The sequence below is a fragment of the Orcinus orca genome, chromosome 4 (genome assembly GCF_937001465.1).
Source record: "Orcinus orca chromosome 4, mOrcOrc1.1, whole genome shotgun sequence".
Classification (NCBI taxonomy): Eukaryota; Metazoa; Chordata; class Mammalia; order Artiodactyla; family Delphinidae; genus Orcinus; species Orcinus orca.
The window spans coordinates 135707811-135730338 of record NC_064562.1 but is presented as its reverse complement, the minus strand read 5'-3'; the positions used below and the strand labels follow the sequence as shown (position 1 = coordinate 135730338).

General features: G+C 39.6%; 1 pseudogene; it reads right to left on the bottom strand.

Moving 5' to 3' along the window:
• Positions 1 to 19849: 19849 nt before the first annotated feature.
• Positions 19850 to 21470, bottom strand: LOC101280030 (ATP synthase subunit O, mitochondrial-like; annotated as a pseudogene).
• Between the last annotated feature and the right edge of the window lie 1058 nt (positions 21471 to 22528).

The following is a 22528-nucleotide window of genomic DNA, read 5'->3' as shown; positions in this document are numbered from 1 at the left end:
ACCAGGTTTTTAATTAATGTCCAGATTCAACCCAGGATACCCCATTGCACTTAGCAGTCATGTCTCTTTCGTCTTCTGTGGTTTAAATGGTAGTTTCTCAGTCTTTCCTTGTTTTTTATGACTTTGATCCTTTTGAAGAGTACCAGTTGGATATTCTGTAGAATGGCCCTCAATTTACATTTGCCTAATGTTTTCTCATGCTTAAACAAGAGTTAAGGATATTTGGTAAGACTACTATGGAGGTGAAGTGCGCATCTTGTGGCATATCAAGGAGTACATGATATCAGCAACTATTAGTGGTGATGTTAACCTTGATGACTTGTTAAGGTTGTGTCTGTCAGGTTTCTCCACTCTGAAGTTACTATTTTCCCTTTTCTGTACTCTGTTAGAAGGAAGTCCAGCATACACACAAGGGAAGGGAAATAGAGATACATCTCCTGGAGAGAAGAGTATCACAGTTTATAGACATATGTTAAAACCACCATGTTAGTAAATATTTTGAGGGAGATAATTTGAGGCTATGTAAACATCCTGATTCACCCTGGAGTTTGACTAATTTTCATTTTGCCTGAAGCAGTTATTACTGTGGTATTCTTATTTTTTTAAATAAGTTTTCTCAGTTAAATTTCTTCTTTTTTATTAAAATATAATTGACACATAACATTATATTAGTTTCAGTTGTAAAACATGTGATTTAGGGCTTCCCTGGTGACACAGTGGTTAAGAATCCGCCTGCCAATGCAGGGGACACGGGTTCAAGCCCTGGTCCAGGAAGATCCCACATGCCATGGAGCAACTAAGCCCGTGTGCCACAACTACTGAGCCTGCTCTCTAGAGCCCGTGTGCCAGAACTCCTGAGCCTGCAAGCCACAACTACTGAAGCCTGTGCGCCTAGAACCTGTGCTCAGCAACAAGAGAAGCCACCGTAATGAGAAGCCTGTGCACTGCAATGAAGGCCCAACACAGCCAAAAATAAATAAATTTATTTAAAAAAAAACATGATTTAGTGTATGTATATATTGCAGGTTGATCACCACAACAAGTGTAGTTAACATCACCACATACCGTTATAAATATTTTGTTTGTGATGAGAACTTTTAAGATCTACTATCTTAGCAAATATTGTGCATAACATCCCCAGGACTTATAACTGGAAGTTTGTACCTTTGACATCCCCACCCGTTGCCTCTGGCAACCACCCATCTGTACTCTGAATCTATGACTTCATTTTTTTTTTGCGGTACGCGGGCCTCTCACTGTTGCGGCCTCTCCTGTTGCGGGGCACAGGCTCCGGACGCGCAGGCTTAGCGGCCATGGCTCACGGGCCTAGCTGCTCCGCGGAATGTGAGATCTTCCCGGACCGAGGCACGAACCTGTGTCCCCTGCATCGGCAGGTGGACTCTCAACCACTGCGCCACCAGGGAAGCCCTATGACTTCATTTTTAAAAAATTCGATATGTAAGTGAGATCATACAGTATCTGTATTTCTCTGTCTTATTTCCCTTAGCATAATGCCCTCAAGGTCAATCCATGTTGTTGCAAATGGCAAGATTTCCTTCTTTCTATGGGTGAATAATATTCAGTTGTGTGTATATATACATATGTGTGTGTGTGTGTGTATATATATATATATATATATATATATATATATATATATGTCATCTTTATCCATTTCACCATGGATGGTCAGTTAGCTTGTTTCATGTCTTGGCTATTGTAAATAATGCTGCAGTGAACATGGGAGTGCAGATATCTTTTCCAGTTACTTTTTTCATTTCCTTAAGATAAATACCCAGTGGTGGAAATGCTGGATCATATGGTAGTTCTATGTTTAATTTTTTGTGGAACCTCTATACTGTTTTCCATTACCAGTGAAGGAATTTACATTTCCACTAATAGTGCATGGGAGTTCCCTTTTTCTCCACATCCTCACCTGGTATTTCTTTCTTTCTTTCTTTCTTTTTTTTATTGGGGTATTGTTGTCTTACAATGTTGTGTTAGTTTCTACTGTACAGTGAAGTGGAGTTCCCTGTGCTATACAGCAGGTTCTCATTAGTTATCTATTCTCTATATATTAGTGTATATATGTTAATCCCAATCTCCCAATTCATCCAACCCCCCCATCCCCCCTTGGTGTCCATACGTTTGTTCTCTATATCTATTCACCTGTTATTTCTTGTCTTTTAAATAATAGCTGTTATCAGATGTGAAGTAGTATCTCATTGTGGTTTTGATTTGTATTTGCTTGATGATTAGTGATGTTGAGCATTTTTTCATGTACCTGTTAGCCATCTGTATACATTCTTTGGGGAAAATGTGTATTCAAATCTTCTTCCCATTTTAAAAATCAGATTGTATGGGGTTTTTATATTGAGTTTTATGATCTCTTTATATATTTTGATATTAACCCCTTATAAGATATACTATTTGCAATTTTTTCCCCTTTCCATAGGTTGCTTTTTCGTTTTGTTAATGGTTTCCTTTCCTGTGCAGAAACTTTTTAGTTGAATATAGTCTCACTTGTTTATTTTTGCTTTTGTTGCCTTTGCTTTTGGTGTCAAATTCAAAAAATCATTGCCAAGACCAAAGTCAAGGAGCTCACCACCTATGTTTTCTACTAGGAGTTTTATGGTTTCCAGTCTTATGTTCAAGTCTTTAATCCTTTTTGAGTTTATTTTTGTGAATGGTGTGAGATAGTGGTCTAGCTTTATTTTTTTGCATGTGGCTATCCAGTTTTATTGGAGAGACTAACCATTGTATATTCTTGGCTTTTTTATCATAAATTAATTGACCATATATGCGTGGGTTTATTTGTGGGCTCTCTGCTCTATTCTGTTGATCTGTGTGTCTGTTTTGTGCCAGTACCATACTGTTTTGACTACTGTAGTTTATTGTGTAGTTTGAAATCAAGAAGCATGATGCCTCTGACTTTGTTCTTTCTCAAGATTGCTTTGGGTATTTGGGATCTTTTGTTGTTCCATACAAATTTTAGTATTGTTTGTCTATTTCTTTGAAAAAAATGCCATTGGAAATTTGAGAGGGATTGCACTGAATCTGTAGATTGCTTTGGGTAGTATGGACATATAAACAATATTAATTTTTCCAATCCATGAGAATGGAATGTTTTTCCATTTATTTGTGTCATCTTCAGTTTCTTTCATCAGCATCTTATAGTTTTCACCATACAGGTCTTTCAGCTTCTTGGATAATTTCTTCCTAGGTATTTTATTCTTTTTTGATGCAATTGTAAATGGGATTGTTTTCTTAATTTCCCTTTCTGATAGTTCTTTTTTTTAAAATTTATTTTATTTTTATTTTTGGCTGTGTTGTGACTTTGTTGCTACACACAGGCTTTTCTCTAGTTGTGGCGAGCAGGGGCTACTCTTCGTTGCAGTGCGGGGGCTTCTCATTGTGGTGGCTTCTCTTGTTGTGGAGCATGGGCTCTAGGCATGTGGGCTTCAGTAGTTGCAGAACACAGGCTCAGTAGTTGTGGCTCGTGGGCTCTAGAGCACAGGCTCAGTAGTTGTGACACATGGGCTTAGTTGCTCTGTGGCATGTGGGATCTTCCCAGACCAGGGCTTGAACCCATGTCCCCTGCATTGGCAGGCAGATTCTTAACCACTGTGCCATCAGGGAAGCCCCGATAGTTCTTTATTAGTGTATATAAATGCACCAGATTTTTGTATGCTGATTTTGTATCCTGCAACTTTACTGAATTTGTAAATTAGGTCTAAGTCTTTAGGGTTTTCTATTTGTAATATGTCATTTGCAAATAGAGATAGTTTTAATTCTTTCATTCCAATTTGGATGCCTTTCATTTATTTTTCTTGCCTCTAGCTAGGACCTCCAATACTATGTTTAATAAAAGTGGTAAGAGTGGGCATCCTTGTCTTGTTCTTCATCTTAGAGGAAAACCTTTGAGCTTTTCACCGTTGAGTATCATGTTACCTGTGGGCTTGTCATAAATGGCTTTCATTATCTTGAGGTATGTTCCCTCTATACCCAATTTGTTGAGAGTTTTTATCATAAGTGGATGTTGAATTCTGCATATATTGAGACAATTATATTTATTCTTCTTTTTGTTAACTTGATATATCACGTTGATTGATTTGCAGGTGTTGAACCATCCTTGCATCCCTGTAATAAATCCTACCTGATCATGGTGCATGATCCTTCTTTTAATGTATTGTTGAATTCAGTTTGCTAATATTTTGTAGATGGTTTTTACTTCTGTGCTGATCAGGAATATTGACCTATTATTTTCTTTTCTTGTGCTGTCCTTGTCTGGTTTTGGTGTCAGGGTAGTGCTGGCTTCATAAAATGAGTTTTGGGATATTCCTTCCTCTTGCATTTTTGGCAAGAGATTGAGAAGGATTGGTATTAATTCTTTTTAAATGTTCGGTAGAATTCCCCAGTGAAGGTGTCTGGTCCTGGACTTTTGTCTGTTGGGAGGTTTTTGATTATTGATTCAGTCTCCTTACTAGTAATTGGTCTGTTCATATTTTCTACTTCTTCCTGATTCAGTCTTGGTAGGTTGTGTGTTTCCAGGAATTTATTTCTCCTAGGTTGTTCAATTTGTTGGTGTATAATTGTTCATAGTAGTATCTTAGGATCATTTGTATTTCTGTAGTATCAGTTGTAATGTATCTTCTTTCATTTATGATTTTATTTATTTGAGCCTTCTCTTTTTTTCTTGTTGACTCTAGCTAAAGGTTTTTCGATTTTGTTTATCTTTTCAGAGAGCCAGCTCTTAGTTTCACTGATCCTTTCTATTGTCTTTTTTCCTCTTCCAGTTTTATTGAGATATAGTTGACATCCAGCACTGTATGAACTTAAGGTGTACAGCATAATGATTTGACTTATATACATCATGAAATGATTATCACTATAGGTTTAGTGAACATCCATCATCTCATATAGATATGAAATTAAAGAAAGAGAAAAAAATGTTTTCCTGTGATGAGAACTCAGAATTTACTCTCTTAACAACTTTCATACATAACATACAGCAGTGTTAATTATATTTATCATGTTGTACTTTACCTCCCCAGTACTTATTTATCTTATAACTGGAGGTTTCTGCCTTTTGACTGCCTTCGTCCAATTGCTCCTCCTCCTAATCCCTGCTTCTGGTAACTATGAGTCTGGTCTCCTTTTCTATGAGTTTATTTGTTTTTGAAGTATAATTGACCAACAACATTGTGTTAGTTCCTGTTACAGAACATAGTGATTTTATCTTTCTACACAGTTCAAAATAATCACCACAATAAATATAGTTACGATCTGTTACCATAAAAAGATACTACAGAGTTATAGACTGTATTCCCCACACTATACATTTCATACCTGTGACTCATTTATTTTACAACTGGAAGTTTGTACCTCTTAATCTCCCTCATTTATTTCTTTCCACCCCCTCCAGCCCCTCTCCCATCTGGCAACCACCTGTTTGTTCTCTATATCTGTAACTAGGTTGAGCTGCATTCCACAGGCCTGCAAGTTTTGTAATTGCCTAGCCTCAAGACTGAAGAAAAAGCCCATAGACAGCGATATTGGTGGTTTATTGGATAGAGGATCTTACACATCTGAAGCAAGGAGTTCCTGGAGCAGCACTTCACCATGTATGGCAGACAGCAGGCAGGTCACAGCAGCTGTCGTTGCTACTAGGGGAAGAGGGAGGTTACTAGTTGTAGGTGGAATTGACATCAGGTTGGCTTATTGGTTACCAGGGAAACCAGCAAAGGGGCATGTCCCTCATAACCCCTTTGATAAACTAGGAGGGCGGAGCCTTTCTGATCTAAAGATTATAACAATCTCTATCTGATGCTGGGGGCAACCATGTAGGCAGTTACTGATTAGGCTCTATGAATGAGAGAGAAGGTTAGTCATTTGAGTAGCATGTAGATAAAGCATGTACTGGTTGAGCAAGGGATGTACAGAGAGCAAGAGAATCTCCATCTTGAGTGGCCTGATGGTATATTGTGTTTCTGTTTTGTTATGTTTATTCATTTGTGTTTTTTTATATTTTACATATAAGTGAAATAATACAGTATTTTCTTTCTCTACATGACTTATTTCACCTAGCATAATACCTTCTTGGTCCATTCGTGTTGTCGTGTCAGGCAAGTTTTCATTCTTTTTTTCTGGCTGAGTAATATTCCTCTGTGTGTGTGTATGTATATATACATATATGTGTATGTATAGGTACCACATCTTTGTCCATTCATATTTGGTGGGTACTTAGGTGGCTTCCATATCTTAGCTATTGTAAATAATGCTGCTATTAACATATATTTTTTCTAATTAATGTTTTTGTTTTCTTTGGATAAATACCCAAGAGTGGAATTGCTGGATCATATGGTAGTTCTATTTTTAATTTTTTAAGGAATCTCTATACTGTTTTCATAGTGACTGCACCAATTTACATTCCCACCAACAGTGTATGAAGGTTCCCTTTTCCACATCCTTGCCAGTATTTATTTGTTGCCTTTTTCACGATAGTCATTCTGACAAGTGTGAGGTGGTATCTCATTGTGGTTTTGATTTACATTTCTTTGATGATTAGTGATGTTGAGCAGCTTTTCAATTGCCTTTTGGCCATCTGTATGTCTTCTTTGGAAAAATGTCTGTTCAGATCCTCTGTCCATTTTTAATAGGATTGTTTCATTGATCTTGCGTTGTATGAGTTCTTTTATATTTTGGATCTTAACCCCTTATCAAATGTGTCATTTGCAAATATCTTTCTGCCATTCAGTAGGTGGCCTCTCATTTTGTTGATAGTTTCCTTTGCTCTGCAAAAGTTTTTTAGTTTGATGTAGTCCCGTGTCTTTATTATTGCTTTCGTCCCCTTGCTTGAGGAGACATATCCAAAAGAATATTACTAAGGCTGATGTCAAAGAGCTTACTGGGTGTGTTTACTTTTAGAAGTTTTATGGTATCTAATCTTATATTTAAGTATTTAATCCATTTTGAATTTATTTTTGTGCATAGTGTGAGAGAGTAGTCCAGTTTGATTATTTGGCATGTAGCTGTCTAATTTCCCCAAGACCATTTGTTGAAAAAGCTGTCTTTTCCCCACTGTATATTCTTGCCTCCTTTGTGGTTGATTAATTGCCCATATAAGTGTGGGTTTATTTCTGGGTTCTCTAGTCTGCTCCATTGATCTATGTGTCTCTTTATGTGCCAATACCAGACTGTTTTAATGACTGTATCTTTGTAGTATAATTTGAAATCAGGGAGCATGATACCTCCAGCTTTGTTCTTCTTAAGATTTTTCTTTGGCTATTCAGGGTTTTTTTGTGTTTCCATACAAATTTTAGAATTATTTGTTCTAGTTCTGTGAAAAATGCCATTGATATCTCAAACTCTTGTGGTTGTCTAAGTAGTCTACTTTGTTCTTAGTGCCTCTCTGTAGTTGAGCATGTGCCAAAATCTTTCATTGTCCCAAAGGGGAGGACTTCAATCATTACCTAGATGCAGACTGATTGGAAGCTGGACCCTCAGGGATCAGCTTTTAAAGTATGAAGACTTTTGGGGGAAGACTCAGCAGTAGGCTTTTTTGTTTCATGGGAAGACTCAGCAATGGGCTTTGCAGTTTGCTCCCTCTGCATTGAGTTCTGGGGTGACAGCTAATTAAGAACTTTGCTTTGTTTGCCTCCATCCCATTTAACCCACAAACCCAACCCTACTAGCCACCAGAGCCAGGCTATCAAGAGCTGTGTCCTCTGGGTAGCAGCTACAAAAGCTGTGGTACCAGGCATGTGCACAAGCTCCTTTCTCAGAGAAACACTGGTGACCTGACTTGGGGCAGAGGGAAAACATGAAGATGGCACCCACCAGCCTCTCTGGTCTCCGGAGAGGTTTTCAATGGTCCCTTATATACTTGTTTTAGTTGAAGCCTGCCCCTCAGGCCACGGGTAGGAAGATAAATTAATAAGCTTCTTTCACAGAAAGACTGGGCATGTCAGTCTGCTGCTTCTCCACCATGCCCTGGGGGAATAGCCAGTTAAGAACTCTGTTTTTTACAGCCCTGTGGGACTTACGAATATAAGCCTTTCTGTCCACCAGAGCCAGCAGTCATGGGGTGACTCTTGGGTGATATGCACAAAAACTAGGGCACCAGATATCTGCACTAACTCCTTTCTGGGAGATACCATGACCTGGAGTTATGCAGAGAGAGAGCACAGGGCTTCCCTGGTGGTGCAGTGGTTGAGAGTCTGCCTACCGATGCAGGGGACACGGGTTCGTGCCCTGGTCCAGGAAGATGCCACATGCCGCGGAGCGGCTGGGCCCATGAGCCATGGCCGCTGAGCCTGCGCGTCCGGAGCCTGTGCTCCGCTATGGGAGAGGCCATAGCAGTCAGAGGCCCGCGTACCGAGAAAAAAAAAAAAAAAAGAGGGAGAGTACAAAGGTGGCCTCTGTTATCTTTGGAGAATATTTCAGTAGGGGCCTAATGAGTCTTACATTAGATGCCTGCCCCTTAGACCAAAGCTTTAAGATAAGCAAATAGACCTCTTTTACAGAAAGACTGGGTGTTTCAGTCAGCTTCCTCACTGCTTGGCCCAGGATGTCCTCAGAACTGTTTCTCAGTTCACTATAGCCTTTTGTGTTTTGTGGATGCAAGTCCTGTGTTGCTAGATGTTTTGGGGGCTCATCTCTCAGGTGCAGGTCTTAAAAGTTGCCAGGTGTGGGGTTCAGACCCTTTGTTCCTCAGGGAGAAGCTTGGAGTTGTGAGTTTCCTACTGATTGTGGGTCACCACACTAGGGGTGGGGTTTTCAGCAAGATTGTGTCTCAGCCTCTCCTGCCTGTTCCGATGTGGGGTTTTTTGGTCGCCCATTGCGTAGGAGTTTTTCAGCTAGTTTTGTGGTTTCTTTCAGAGGAAATTGTTTTATATGTAGCTGTATATTCGGTGTGTCTGTGGGAGGAGGTGAGTTCGGGATCTTACTACTTCACCATCTTGAACCATAACTTCTACTGTGGTGTTCTAATGGTGATTTTCTCTTTCTTTCATTCCTCTTACGTTTGTTATTTGGAATTCTTTTTAAGAAACGTTTGTCCCCTTCCCTTACATACCAGTGTGCAGTCACTGATATTTATTTTATTATTTGGGTATAATCCATTACTGTCATTATTTTGTCGTTCAGATTATTCCAACATTGGGAGCTCTTTCATTGTTGCCTCCTGTGCCCTTTTGACATGTTCCCATTTTAAAGAAAGTATTTCCTTACTTTCTGGAACTATAAGATGTGTGTGTATTTTCCACGCCCCACACCTACTCCAGGAAGCCCTGGTTATTTTTACTGGATAATGATAATGAGAAACTAAGATCTTGGAGCTAGTTGTACTTGTTGCTTTAGAAGTGTCATTGCTTCTATACTTGCACAGAAAACAGAACTAGTAAATATATTTATGTATGCTAACTCATATATGCAGACACATTTGTATTTTGGTATCTGTACATAATGATGAGTTTATACCTTTGTCTGTAATCCAACACCACAACATTCATTCTAGCCTTCCCCCTCGCCTGTGTGTCTCTTCTTACTCTGACAATGAGAAATGTGGCTGTGTCTACAGTTTATCTGTTGAGCACGTAAAGTAGTCGCAGATTTGTTAACCAGTATCACTATGAGAAACATATTTACCAACTAAAGCACAGTGCTTAGTTCTTTTTTTATTCTTTAGTCTTACATTATCTGGTCAGAACACTGTTTTCCAGAGTTACTTAGGTCAGTTGTTTTTCCATCCCCTTCAGTGAGATCATGTCATGGTTTTATAACACAGTTATATTCATTTGTCACAGTCTGCACTTCATCCTGGCATCCCTCTTGGTCTTTTAAACTTGCATACAGTTAAGCTTACTTTCGTCAAGTACAGTTCTGTGGGTCTTGACAGATACATGGGGTCATATATTGACCATCTCAGTTCCATGCAGAATGGTTCCATTACCCTAACATTTCCATATGTGACCCACCCCTGTTCCTTCCCTTTACTCTTGGAAATCACTGGTCTGTTTTCAGTATAGCTTTTTTTTTCCTTTTCTATAATGTCATACAAGTAGTATCATACAATATGTAACCTTTTAGATCTGGCTTCTTTCATTTAGAAAAACACATTTAAGATTCAGCCAAGTTGTTAGGTGAATAAATAGCTTATTCATTTTTGTTGTAGAGTAGTATTCCATTATATGCATATAACACAGTTTATCTGTTCACCTGTTGAAGGACATTTTGGTTGTTACCACTGTTTGGTAATTATGAATACAGCTACTTATCCTAAGTAGGATTGCTGGGTTATACAGTAAGTGTCCTAGTCTGTTTGGGCTGCTGCTATAACAAAAATACCATAGACTGGGTGGCTTAAATAGCAAATATTTCTCATAGTTCTGGAGGGTTGCAAGTCCAGATTGCTGGCAGATTCCGTGTCTGATGAAAGATGCCGCTTCCTGGTTCATAGATGGCCATCTTCTTGCTGTGTCCTCACATGGCAGAAGGGACAAGAGAGCAATCTGGAGTCCCTTTTATAAGGGCACTAATCCCATTCATAAGGGCTCATGATCTAATCACCACTCAGAGGTCCCACCTCCACTTACCGTCACATTGGGAATTAGGTGTCAAGATATGAATTTTAGGGAGGCCCCAGCATTTGGTCCATAGCAGTAAACGTATACTTAAATTTAGAAAAAACTGCCAGAGTTTTCCAGAGTGACTATAACATTTTTGCAATCCCACCAACAATAAATAATTCCTATTGCTGTGCACTCTTACCAGCATTTGGTATTGTTAGTTTTTTAAACTATTATTTTAGCCATTATAGTAAGTATGTAGTGGTATCTAATTGTCGTTTTAATATGCACTTCCCTGATGACTAATGATGTTGAGTATCTTTTCATATATCTTTGCCATTCTTTTTTTTTTTTTTTTAACATCTTTATTGGGGTATAATTGCTTTACAATGGTGTGTTAGTTTCTGCTTTATAACAAAGTGAATCAGTCATACATAAACATATGTTCCCATATGTCTTCCCTGTTGCGTCTCCCTCCCTCCCACCCTCCCCATCCCACCCCTCCAGGCTGTCACAAAGCACCGAGCCAATATCCCTGTGCCATGCGGCTGCTTCCAACTAGCTATCTACCTTACTGCGTTTGTTAGTGTGTATATGCCCATGACTCTCTCTCGCCCTGTCACAGCTCACCCTTCCCCCTCCCCATAACCTCAAGTCCGTTCTCTAAGAGGTCTGCGTCTTTATTCCTGCTTTACCCCTAGGTTCTTCATGACATTTTTTTCTTAAATTCCATATATATGTGTTAGCATACGGTATTTGTCTTTTTCTTTCTGACTTACTTCACTCTGTATGACAGACTCTAGGTCTATCCACCTCATTACAAATAGCTCAATTTCGTTTCTTTTTATGGCTGAGTAATATTCCATTGTATATATGTGCCACATCTTCTTTATCCATTCATCCGATGACGGGCACTTAGGTTGTTTCCATCTCCGGGCTATTGTAAATAGAGCTGCAATGAACATTTTGGTACATGACTCTTTTTGAATTTTGGTTTTCTCAGGGCATATGCCCAGTAGTGGGATTGCTGGGTCATATGGTAGTTCTATTTGTAGTTTTTTAAGGAACCTCCATACTGTTCTCCATAGTGGCTGAACCAATTCACATTCCCACCAGCAGTGCAAGAGTGTTCCCTTTTCTCCACACCCTCTCCAGCATTTATTGTTTCTAGATTTTTTGATGATGGCCATTCTGACTGGTGTGAGATGATATCTCATTGTAGTTTTGATTTGCATTTCTCTAATGATTAATGATGTTGAGCATTCTTTCATGTGTTTGTTGGCAGTCTGTATATCTTCTTTGGAGAAATGTCTATTTAGGTCTTCTGCCCATTTTTGGATTGGGTTGTTTGTTTTCTTGTTATTGAGCTGCATGAGCTGCTTGTAAATTTTGGAGATTAATCCTTTGTCGGTTGCTTCATTTGCAAATATTTTCTCCCATTCTGAGGGTTGTCTTTTGGTCTTGTTTATGGTTTCCTTTGCTGTGCAAAAGCTTTGAAGTTTCATTAGGTCCCATTTGTTTATTTTTGTTTTTATTTGCATTACTCTAGGAGGTGGGTCAGAAAGGATCTTGCTTTGATTTATGTCATAGAGTGTTCTGCCTATGTTTTCCTCTAAGAGTTTGATAGTTTCTGGCCTTACATTTAGGTCTTTAATCCATTTTGAGCTTATTTTTGTGTATGGTGTTAGGGAGTGATCTAATCTCATACTTTTACATGTACCTGTCCAGTTTTCCCAGCACCACTTATTGAAGAGGCTGTCCTTTCTCCATTGTACATTACTGCCACCTTTATCAAAGATAAGGTGTCCATATGTGCATGGGTTTATCTCTGGGCTTTCTATCCTGTTCCATTGATCTATCTTTCTGTTTTTGTGCCAGTACCATACCGTCTTGATGACTGTAGCTTTGTAGTATAGTCTGAAGTCAGGGAGCCTGATTCCTCCAGTTCCTTCTTTCGTTCTCAAGATTGCTTTGGCTATTCGGGGTCTTTTGTGTTTCCATACAAATTGTGAAATTTTTTGTTCTAGTTCTGTGAAAAATGCCAGTGGTAGTTTGATAGGGATTGCATTGAATCTATAGATTGCTTTGGGTAGTAGAGTCATTTTCACAATGTTGATTCTTCCAATCCAAGAACATGGTATATCTCTCCATCTATTTATATCATCTTTAATTTCTTTCATCAGTGTCTTATAATTTTCTGCATACAGGTCTTTTGTCTCCTTAGGTAGGTTTATTCCTAGATATTTTATTCTTTTTGTTGCAATGGCAAATGGGAGTGTTTTCTTGATTTCACTTTCGGATTTTTCATCATTAGTATATAGGAATGCCAGAGATTTCTGTGCATTAATTTTGTATCCTGCCACTTTACCAAATTCATTGATTAGCTCTAGTAGTTTTCTGGTAGCATCTTTAGGGTTCTCTATGTATAGGATCATGTCATCTGCAAACAGTGACAGCTTTACTTCTTCTTTTCCAATTTGGATTCCTTTTATTTCCTTTTCTTCTCTGATTGCTGTGGCTAAAACTTCCAAAACAATGTTGAATAATAGTGGTGAGAGTGGGCAACCTTGTCTTGTTCCTGATCTTAGTGGAAATGCTTTCAGTTTTTCACCATTGAGGATGATGTTTGCTGTGGGCTTGTCATATATGGCCTTTATTATGTTGAGGAAAGTTCCCTCTATGCCTACTTTCTGCAGGGTTTTTATCATAAATGGGTGTTGAATTTTGTCAAAAGCTTTCTCTGCATCTATTGAGATGATCATATGGTTTTTCTCCTTCAATTTGTTAATATGGTTTATCACATTGATAGATTTGCGTATATTGAAGAATCCTTGCATTCCTGGAATAAACCCCACTTGATCATGGTGTATGATCCTTTTAATGTGCTGTTGGATTCTGTTTGCTAGTATTTTGTTGAGGATTTTTGCATCTATGTTCATCAGTGATATTGGCCTGTAGTTTTCTTTCTTTGTGACATCCTTGTCTGGTTTTGGTATCAAGGTGATGGTGGCCTCGTAGAAGGAGTTAGGGAGTGGTCCTCCCTCTGCTATATTTTGGAAGAGTTTGAGAAGGATAGGTGTTAGCTCTTCTCTAAATGTTTGATAGAATTCGCCTGTGAAGCCATCTGGTCCTGGGCTTTTCTTTGTTGGAAGATTTTTTAATCACAGTTTCAATTTCAGTGCTTGTGATTGGTCTGTTCATATTTTCTATTTCTTCCTGATTCAGTCTTGGCAGGTTGTGCATTTCTAAGAATTTGTCCATTTCTTCCAGATTGTCCATTTTATTGGCATAGAGTTGCTTGTAGTAATCTCTCATGATCTCTTTTATCTCTGCAGTGTCAGTTGTTACCTCTCCTTTTTCATTTCTAATTCTATTGATTTGAGTCTTCTCCCTTTTTTTCTTGATGAGTCTGGCTAGTGGTTTATCTATTTTGTTTATCTTCTCAAAGAACCAGCTTTTAGTTTTATTGATCTTTGCTATTGTTTCCTTCATTTCTTTTTCATTTATTTCTGATCTGATTTTTATGATTTCTTTCCTTCTGCTAGCTTTGGGGTTTTTTTGTTCTTCTTTCTCTAACTGCTTGAGGTGCAAGGTTAGGTTGTTTATTCGAGATGTTTCCTGCTTCTTAAGGTGGGCTTGTATTGCTATAAACTTCCCCCTTAGAACTGCTTTTGCTGCATCCCACAGGTTTTGGGTCGTCGTGTCTCCATTGTCATTTGTTTCTAGGTATTTTTTGATTTCCTCTTTGATTTCTTCAGTGATCTCTTCATTATTAAGTAGTGTATTGTTTAGCCTCCATGTGTTTGTATTTTTTACAGATCTTTTCCTGTAATTGATATCTAGTCTCATGGCGTTGTGGTCAGAAAAGATACTTGATACAATTTCAATTTTCTTAAATTTACCAAGGCTTGATTTGTGACCTAAGATATGATCTATCCTGGAGAATGTTCCATGAGCACTTGAGAAACATGTGTATTCTGTTGTTTTTGGATGGAGTGTCCTATAAATATCAATTAAGTCCATCTTGTTTAATGTATCATTTAAAGCTTGTGTTTCCTTATTTATTTTCAGTTTGGATGATCTGTCCATGGGTGAAAGTGGGGTGTTTAAGTCCCTACTATGAATGTGTTACTGTCGATTTCCCCTTTTATGGCTGTTAGTATTTGCCTTATGTATTGAGGTGCTCCTATGTTGGGTGCATAAATATTTACAATTGTTATATCTTCTTCTTGGATCGATCCCTTGATCATTATGTAGTGTCCTTCTTTGTCTCTTTTAATAGTCCTTATTTTAAAGTCTATTTTGTCTGATATGAGAATTGCTACTCCAGCTTTCTTTTGGCTTCCATTTGCATGGAATATCTTTTTCCATCCCCTTACTTTCAGTCTGTATGTGTCTCTAGGTCTGAAGTGGGTCTCTTGTAGACAGCATATATAAGGGTCTTGTTTTTGTATCCATTCAGCTAATCTGTGTCTTTTGGTGGGAGCATTTAGTCCATTTACATTTAAGGTAATTATCGATATGTATGTTCCTATTCCCATTTTCTAAATTGTTTTGGGTTCGTTATTATAGGTCTTTTCCTTCTCTTGTGTTTCTTGCCTAGAGAAGATCCTTTAGCATTTGTTGTAAAGCTGGTTTGGTGGTGCTGAACTCTCTCAGCTTTTGCTTGTCTGTAAAGGTTTTAATTTCTCCATCAAATCTGAATGAGATCCTTGCTGGGTAGAGTAGTCTTGGCTGCATGTTTTTCTCCTTCATCACTTTCAGTATGTCCTGCCACTCCCTTCTGGCTTGTAGGGTTTCTGCTGAGAGATCAGCTGTTAACCTTATGGGGATTCCCTTATGTGTTATTTGTTGTTTTTCCCTTGCTGCTTTTAATATGCTTTCTTTGTATTTAATTTTTGACAGTTTGATTAATATGTGTCTTGGCGTATTTCTCCTTGGATTTATCTTGTATGGGACTCTCTGTGCTTCCTGGACTTGATTAACTATTTCCTTTCCCATATTAGGGAAGTTTTCAACTATAATCTCTTCAAATATTTTCTCAGTCCCTTTCTTTTTCTCTTCTTCTCCTGGAACCCTATAATTCGAATGTTGGTGCGTTTAATGTTGTCCCAGAGGTCTCTGAGACTGTCCTCAGTTCTTTTCATTCTTTTTTCTTTATTCTGCTCTGCAGTAGTTATTTCCACTATTTTATCTTCCAGGTCACTTATCCGTTCTTCTGCCTCAGTTATTCTGCTATTGATCCCATCTAGAGTACTTTTAATTTCATTTATTGTGTTGTTCATCGTTGCTTGTTTCATCTTTAGTTCTTCTAGGTCCTTGTTAACTGATTCTTGCATTTTGTCCAATCTATTGTCCATTCTATCTCCAAGATTTCGGATCAACATTACTATCATTATTCTGAATTCTCTTTCAGGTAGACTGTCTATTTCCTCTTCATTTGTTAGGTCTGGTGCATTTTTATCTTGCTCCTTTATCTGCTGTGTGTTTTTCTGTCTTCTCATTTTGCTTATCTTACTGTGTTTGGGGTCTCCTTTTTGCAGGCTGCAGGTTTGTAGTTCCTCCTGTTTTTGATGTCTGTCTCCAGTGGCTAAGGTTGGTTCAGTGGGTTGTGTAGGCTTTTTGGTGGAGGGGGCTAGTGCCTGTGTTGTGGTGGATGAGGCTGGATCTTGTCTCTCTAGTGGGCAGGTTCACGTCTGGTGGTGTGTTTGGGGGTGTCTGTGGCCTTATTATGATTTTAGGCAGCCTCTCTGCTAATGGGTGGGGTTGTGTTCCTGTTTTGCTAGTTGTTTGGCATAGGGTGTCCAGCACTGTGGCTTGCTGGTCGTTGAGTGAAGCTGGGTGCTGGTGTTAAGATGGAGGTCTCTGGGAGATTTTCGCCGTTTGATATTATGTGGAGCTGGGAGGTCTCTTGTTGATCAGTGTCCTGAAGTTGGCTGTCCTACCTCAGAGGCAGAGCCCTGCCTCCTGGCTGGAGCACCAAAAGCTTTTCATCCACAGGCTCAGGATAAAAGGGAGAAAAAGTAGAGGGAATTAGTAGAAGTATGAGGAAAGAAAGAAGGAAAGGAGGGTAGGAAGGAAGGAAGAAAGAAAGAAAGAAGCAAAGAAGGAAAGAAGGCAAGAAGGAAAGAAAGGAGGGAGGGAGGGAGGGAGGAAGGAAGGAAGGAGGGAAAGAAGGAAAAAAGACAGAAAGAAAGAAGATACAGTAAAAATAAAATAAAGTATAATAAAGTTATTGAATTAAAAACTTCTTATTTAGAAAAAAAAAAAAAGGGACGGAAAGAACCTTAGGACAAATGTTGGAAGCAAAGCTATACAGACAAAATCTTACACAGAAGCATACACATACACCCTCACTAAAAGAGGTAAATGGGGAAAAATCCTAAATCTTGCTGTCAGAGACCACCTCCTCAATTTGGGATGATTCGTTGTCTAAAGGAGGGAAGGAAGGACGGAAAGAAAGAAAGAACGAAGGTAAAGTATAATAAGGTTATTAAAATTAATTATTAAGAAAAAAAGATTAAAAAAAAAACATGGACGGATAGAACCCTAGGACAAATGGTGGAAGCAAGACTATACAGACAAGATCTCACACAGAAGCATACACATACACATTCACAAAAAGAGGAATAGGGAAAAAAATCATAGATCTTGCTCCCAAAGTCCACCTCCTTAATTTGGGATGATTGGCTGTCTATTCATGTATTCCACAGATGCAGGGTACATCAAGTTGATTGTGGAGCTTTAATCCGCTGCTTCTGAGGCTGCTGGGAGAGATTTCCCTTTCTCTTCTTTGTTCTCACAGCTCCCAGGGCTAAGCTTTGGATTTGGCCCTGCCACTGCGTGTAGATCGCTGGAGGGCGTCTGTTTTTTGCTCAGACAGGATGGGGTTAAAAGAGCCGCTGATTGGGGGCTCTGGCGCACTCAGGCCGGCGGGGACGGAGGGGCACAGAGTGCGGGGCGGGCCTGCGGTGGCAAAGGCCGGCGTGACTTTGCACCAGCCTGAGGCGCGCTGTGCGCTCTCCCGGGGAAGTTGTCCCTGGATCCCGGGAACCCGGCAGTGGCGGGCTGCACAGGCTCCGCGGAAGAGGGGTGTGGAGAGTGACCTGTGCTCGCACACAGGCCCCTCGGTGGCGGCAGCAGCAGCCTTAACGTCTCCCGCCCGCCTCTGGGGTCCGTGCTTTTAGCCGCGGCTTGCGCCCGTCTCTGGATTCCGCGCTTTCAGCCGCGGCTCGCGCCCGTCTCTGGATTCCGCGCTTTCAGCCGCGGCACGCGCCCGTCTCTGGATTCCGCGCTTTCAGCCGCGGCTCGCGCCCGTCTCTGGATTCCGTGCTTTCAGTCGCGGCTCGCGCCCGTCTCTGGATTCCGCGCTTTCAGCCGCGGCTCGCGCCCGTCGCTGGGGTCCGCGCTTTCAGCCGCGGCTCGCGCCCGTCTCTGGAGTTCCTTTAAGCAGTGTTCTTAAACCCCTCTCCTCACGCCTCAGGAAACAAAGAGGGAAGGAAAAGTCTCCTGCCTCTTCTGCAGGTGCAGGCTTTTCCCCGGACTCCCTCCCGGCTAGCTGTGGTGCACTAACTCCTTCAGGCTATGTTCAAGCCGCCAACCCCAGTCCTCTCCCTGCGCTCCGGCCTCAGCTCGCAGCCCCGCCCGCCCCGGCGGGTGAGCAGACAAGCCTCTCGGGCTGGTGAGTGCCGGTCGGCACCGATCCTCTGTGCGGGAATCTCCCCGCTTTGCCCTCCGCACCCGTTGCTGTGCACTCCTCCGCAGCTTCGAAGCTCCCCCCTCCGCCTCCCGCAGTCTCCGCCCGCGAAGGGGCTTCCTAGAGTGTGGAAACTTTTCCTCCTTCACAGCTCCCTCCCACTGGTGCAGGTGCCGTCTCTATTCTTTTGTCTCTGTTTTTTCTTTTGCCCTACCCAGGTACGTGGGGAGTTTCTTGCCTTTTGGGAGGTCTGAGGTCTTCTGCCAGCCTTCAGTAGGTGTTCTGTAGGAGTTGTTCCACATGTAGATGTATTTCTGGTGTATCTGTGGGGAGGAAGGTGATCTTCGCGTCTTACTCTTCCGCCATCTTCCGCCTTCTCCCCTTGCCATTCTTTAGTTAAGTGTCTGTTCAAGTCTTTTGCCCATTTTCTAATTGGAAATTTTCTTATTAAGTTTGAAGAGTATTTGTGTATTCTTTATACAGATCCTTCATTGGATATGTGGTTTGCAGATATGTTCTCCCAGTGAGTGGCCTGAGTATTTATTCTCTTAACAGTGTCTTTGTAGATCAGAAGTTTTTAATTTTGATCAAGTCCAATTTACAGGCATACCTTGGAGATATAGTATGTTCAGTTCCAGACCACTGAAATAAAGTGAGTATCACAGTAAAGCGAGTTAACACGAATTTTTTTGTTTCCCAGTGCATATGAAAGATATGTTTACACTATACTGAAGCCTATTAAGTGTGAAATAGCATTATGTCTAAAAAAACAATGCACATACCTTAATTTAAAAATACTTAATTGGTGAAAAATTCTAACCAGCATCTGATAATACAGGCTTGCCAAACATTCAATTTGTAAAAAAAAAAAAAAAAAAAATGCAGTATCTGCGAAGCACAATAAAGCAAAGCTCAGTAAGACGAGGTATGCCTATGTCAATGTTTTCTTTTATGGATCATGCTGTTGATACTGTCTCTAAAAACTCATTGCCAAACCCCAAGGTCACACATTTCCCCTATGTTTACTTCTAGGCAGTTTTATAATTTTAACTTAGGTATATGATATATTTTTCCACTTGGAGTTAATGTTTTGTATAAGGTATTAGGATTATGTTGAGCTTCTTTTTTTTTTTTTTTTTAATGCCTATGGACATCCAGTTATTCCAACACCATTTGAGAAAACTATTTTTTTTCTATTGAGTTTCTTTTGCACCTTTGTCAAAAAACAATTTGGCATATTTATGTGAAGTCTACTTTTTCTTAAAACACTGGTTAGAACTTCCAGTATGGTATTGTATATCATAGCAGTGAAACATTGCTTTGTTCTGGATTTTAAAGGGAAAGAATTCATTCTCTCACCATTAACTATGCTGTTAGCTATAGGTTTTTCACAGATGTCCTTTATTAAGCTTAGGAAATTCTCTTCTGTTCCTAATTTGATGAAGATTTTTTTTTTTATTGTTAATGGATGTTGAATTTTCTTGAATGCTTTTTTGTATCTTTTGAGATCTTTTTCTTTTTTTTCTGTTCAGGAAGCATTTTATTGTTGCTCCAAGTTTAAGAATTTTCACTGACAGAAAATCAACTTTTAGAAACTCTCCCACATTGCTCTGCTCAGCTTCTGAATCTTGGGATTTGCAGACATTCAACATATTTCTCTCCAGTACGGACAATCATTTCACCCACGATTGATGGATCAGTCTTAACTTCCAATTTCAATACTTGGCCTTTACTTAGGAAGCTCTTCAGGACCGTTTTTAATTCAGTAAGAGTGGCTTCATCTAAAGAAGTTGCAGTGGTAACTCTGCAAGGTGCTTCTCCATGGTGGACACTCATTGTAGAAAAGGCAGAAATAACTCCAGTGATATTGTTCAAGTGACCATTTTCAGCAAGCAAATTGAGCAGGTTGGACATGAGGGGAGAAAACCTCTCTTTTGTTGTCATGTCATTTAAGCTTTTCACTTTAATGGAACGCTTTGCATAGGGATTCATAATAGAAGCAGCCGTTTTGGGTTCCTTCAAGATTTGTGCTATTCCTTTTCTACTTGCTTCAGTTTATCCTGTTTAAATGCAGCAGAATAAAGAGCATATCAGAAAACGCTTTTGCGTACCTCGTGCAGTCAGATCTCATGTTTTTCAAACTTTACTAATGAAAAACCCGAGAGGCAGATAAATTCGTTAGCTTTCCCGACATCACAACAGCAGGTGAGGGTGAGCCAAGGGCTCTCCCTCCTGTACCACAGCCTCCACGGTGCCCTGGGGTCCTTTGTACATCTCACAAGCGCCGTCACTGTGCTGACTGCCAGGGAGTGCAAGATGGTGAGAACAGTCGCTGCTCTTGGAGACACAAAGAGCAAGCTGGGAGGACAGATTTGTGGGCAAATAATTGTGGCAGTGTGATAAGTGTCTGCTGAAGTATGGACAAGGAGTCCGAAGGGAAGATTCCTTGACTCTGCCTGGAGATATTGGGGGAGGCATCCAGGAGGACATGCGCTGTGAGCTGACCTTGGAAGGGTGGGGCTGGATCGTGACCAAAGCACAGCCGTGAGTGGATGTTAGGCTGGGGGAAAGTGATGAAGAGGGGCGTTGTCTCATTCCTCTCATGGTCTTCAGGAAGTATCTTGTCCCTGCCATGGTAGCATTTACTAATTGTTAAGCGAGGGGCTGCAGAGTTCTTGCCTACATTGATTTCCTCATTCTCCCCTGCTCCCTGCTTTTTAAATTGCAAAAGCACTATAGGCTAATGGTAAAAATCGCAAGCAATGCAAAAAACAAAAAAAGCAGTTAAAAAAAAAAAAAAGAGAAAGGTCTGTCTCATTCCTTCCTTAATCTCCTTACTTGAGACAGTCGCTATGAATATGTAGTTTGGTGGGTATTCTTCCAGTATTTTTCTATAGATATGCAGACATACAAACTATATAGTTTGTTTTGCAGCAGTGAAGTTATATATATTGCTCTGCAGTTGCCTTTGTGGTAGTATGTGGGCAAATTGCCATTGTTTTTTTTAACAGCTGTAAGTTGTGTCCAGTGTTTTTGCAAGTACAAATACCTAAGGTTGCAATAAATATTCTCGTACATATAAAAAAAACCAAAAACATACCATATATCTGAACAGGTGGCCTCATCACAAGCTTGGCAAATGGCCTGACCACAGATGTGCTGAAGCATCACACCTGCAGGGAGAGCCCAGACACTGCTGGGGTGGCCATCTTCTTCTGGGTGGCTGTAGGTCAGAGATCTTTCTTTTAAAATTTAGTTTGTTAATACAGTGAATTACATTGACTGATTTTCAAATGTTGAGGCATCCTTGAATTTCTGGGGTGAACTTCACTTGTGTGTTATGTATTATCCTTTCAATATATTGCTGTGTTCAATTAGCTACTATTTTGTTGAGGATTTTTGCATCTGTGTTCACGAGGAATATTGGGCTATAAGTGTTTCTTTCTTGTAATGTCATTGGTTTTAACATTAGGATAATTTGGCCTCATAGAATCAGTTGGGAAGTATTCAGTATTCTACTTTCTGACAAAGATTAGGTAGAATTAGTATTATTTCTTCTTTGAATGTTGTATTTTACAGTAAATTTTTCAGTAAAACCATCTGGAGCAGGAGTTTTCTTTTTTTTCGGGGCAGGGAGAAGGTTTTAACTTACAAATTCAATTTCTTTAATCAATATAGAAATATTTATGTTATCTATTTCTTAGGTGAGTTTTGGTATTTTGCACCTTTTAAGGGATTAGCATATTACATCTAAGTTTTGTGTAATTGTGCCAAATACATGGCCATATAATTTTTTATTATTATCTTAATGTCTGTGAGATAAGTAGTGATATCCCCTCTTTTATTCCTAATATTGGTAACTTGTGTCTTCTTCAGCCAGACTAGAGGTTGATCAATTTTATTGATGTTTTCAAAGAAGCAGATTTTGGCTTTATTGATTTTTTCCTGTTATTTTTCTGTTTAAATTTTATTTATCTCTGCTCTCATCTTTATTATGCCCTTCCTTCTTGCTTTGGATTTGTTATTCTTGCTCTCTAATTTCTTTATTCAAGCATAGTTTACTGATCTCAGGTCTTCTTTTCTAATATGAATGTTTAATTCTATAAATTTCCCTCGAAGCACTGCTGTAGCTGCATCCCACAAATTTTGATACATTTTCATTTTCATTTAGTTTAAAATATTCTAAAATTTCCCTTGGGACTTCTTCTTTGACTCTTGGCTTACTTAGAAGTGTGTTGTTTAATTTCCAGATATTTCAGGATTTTTT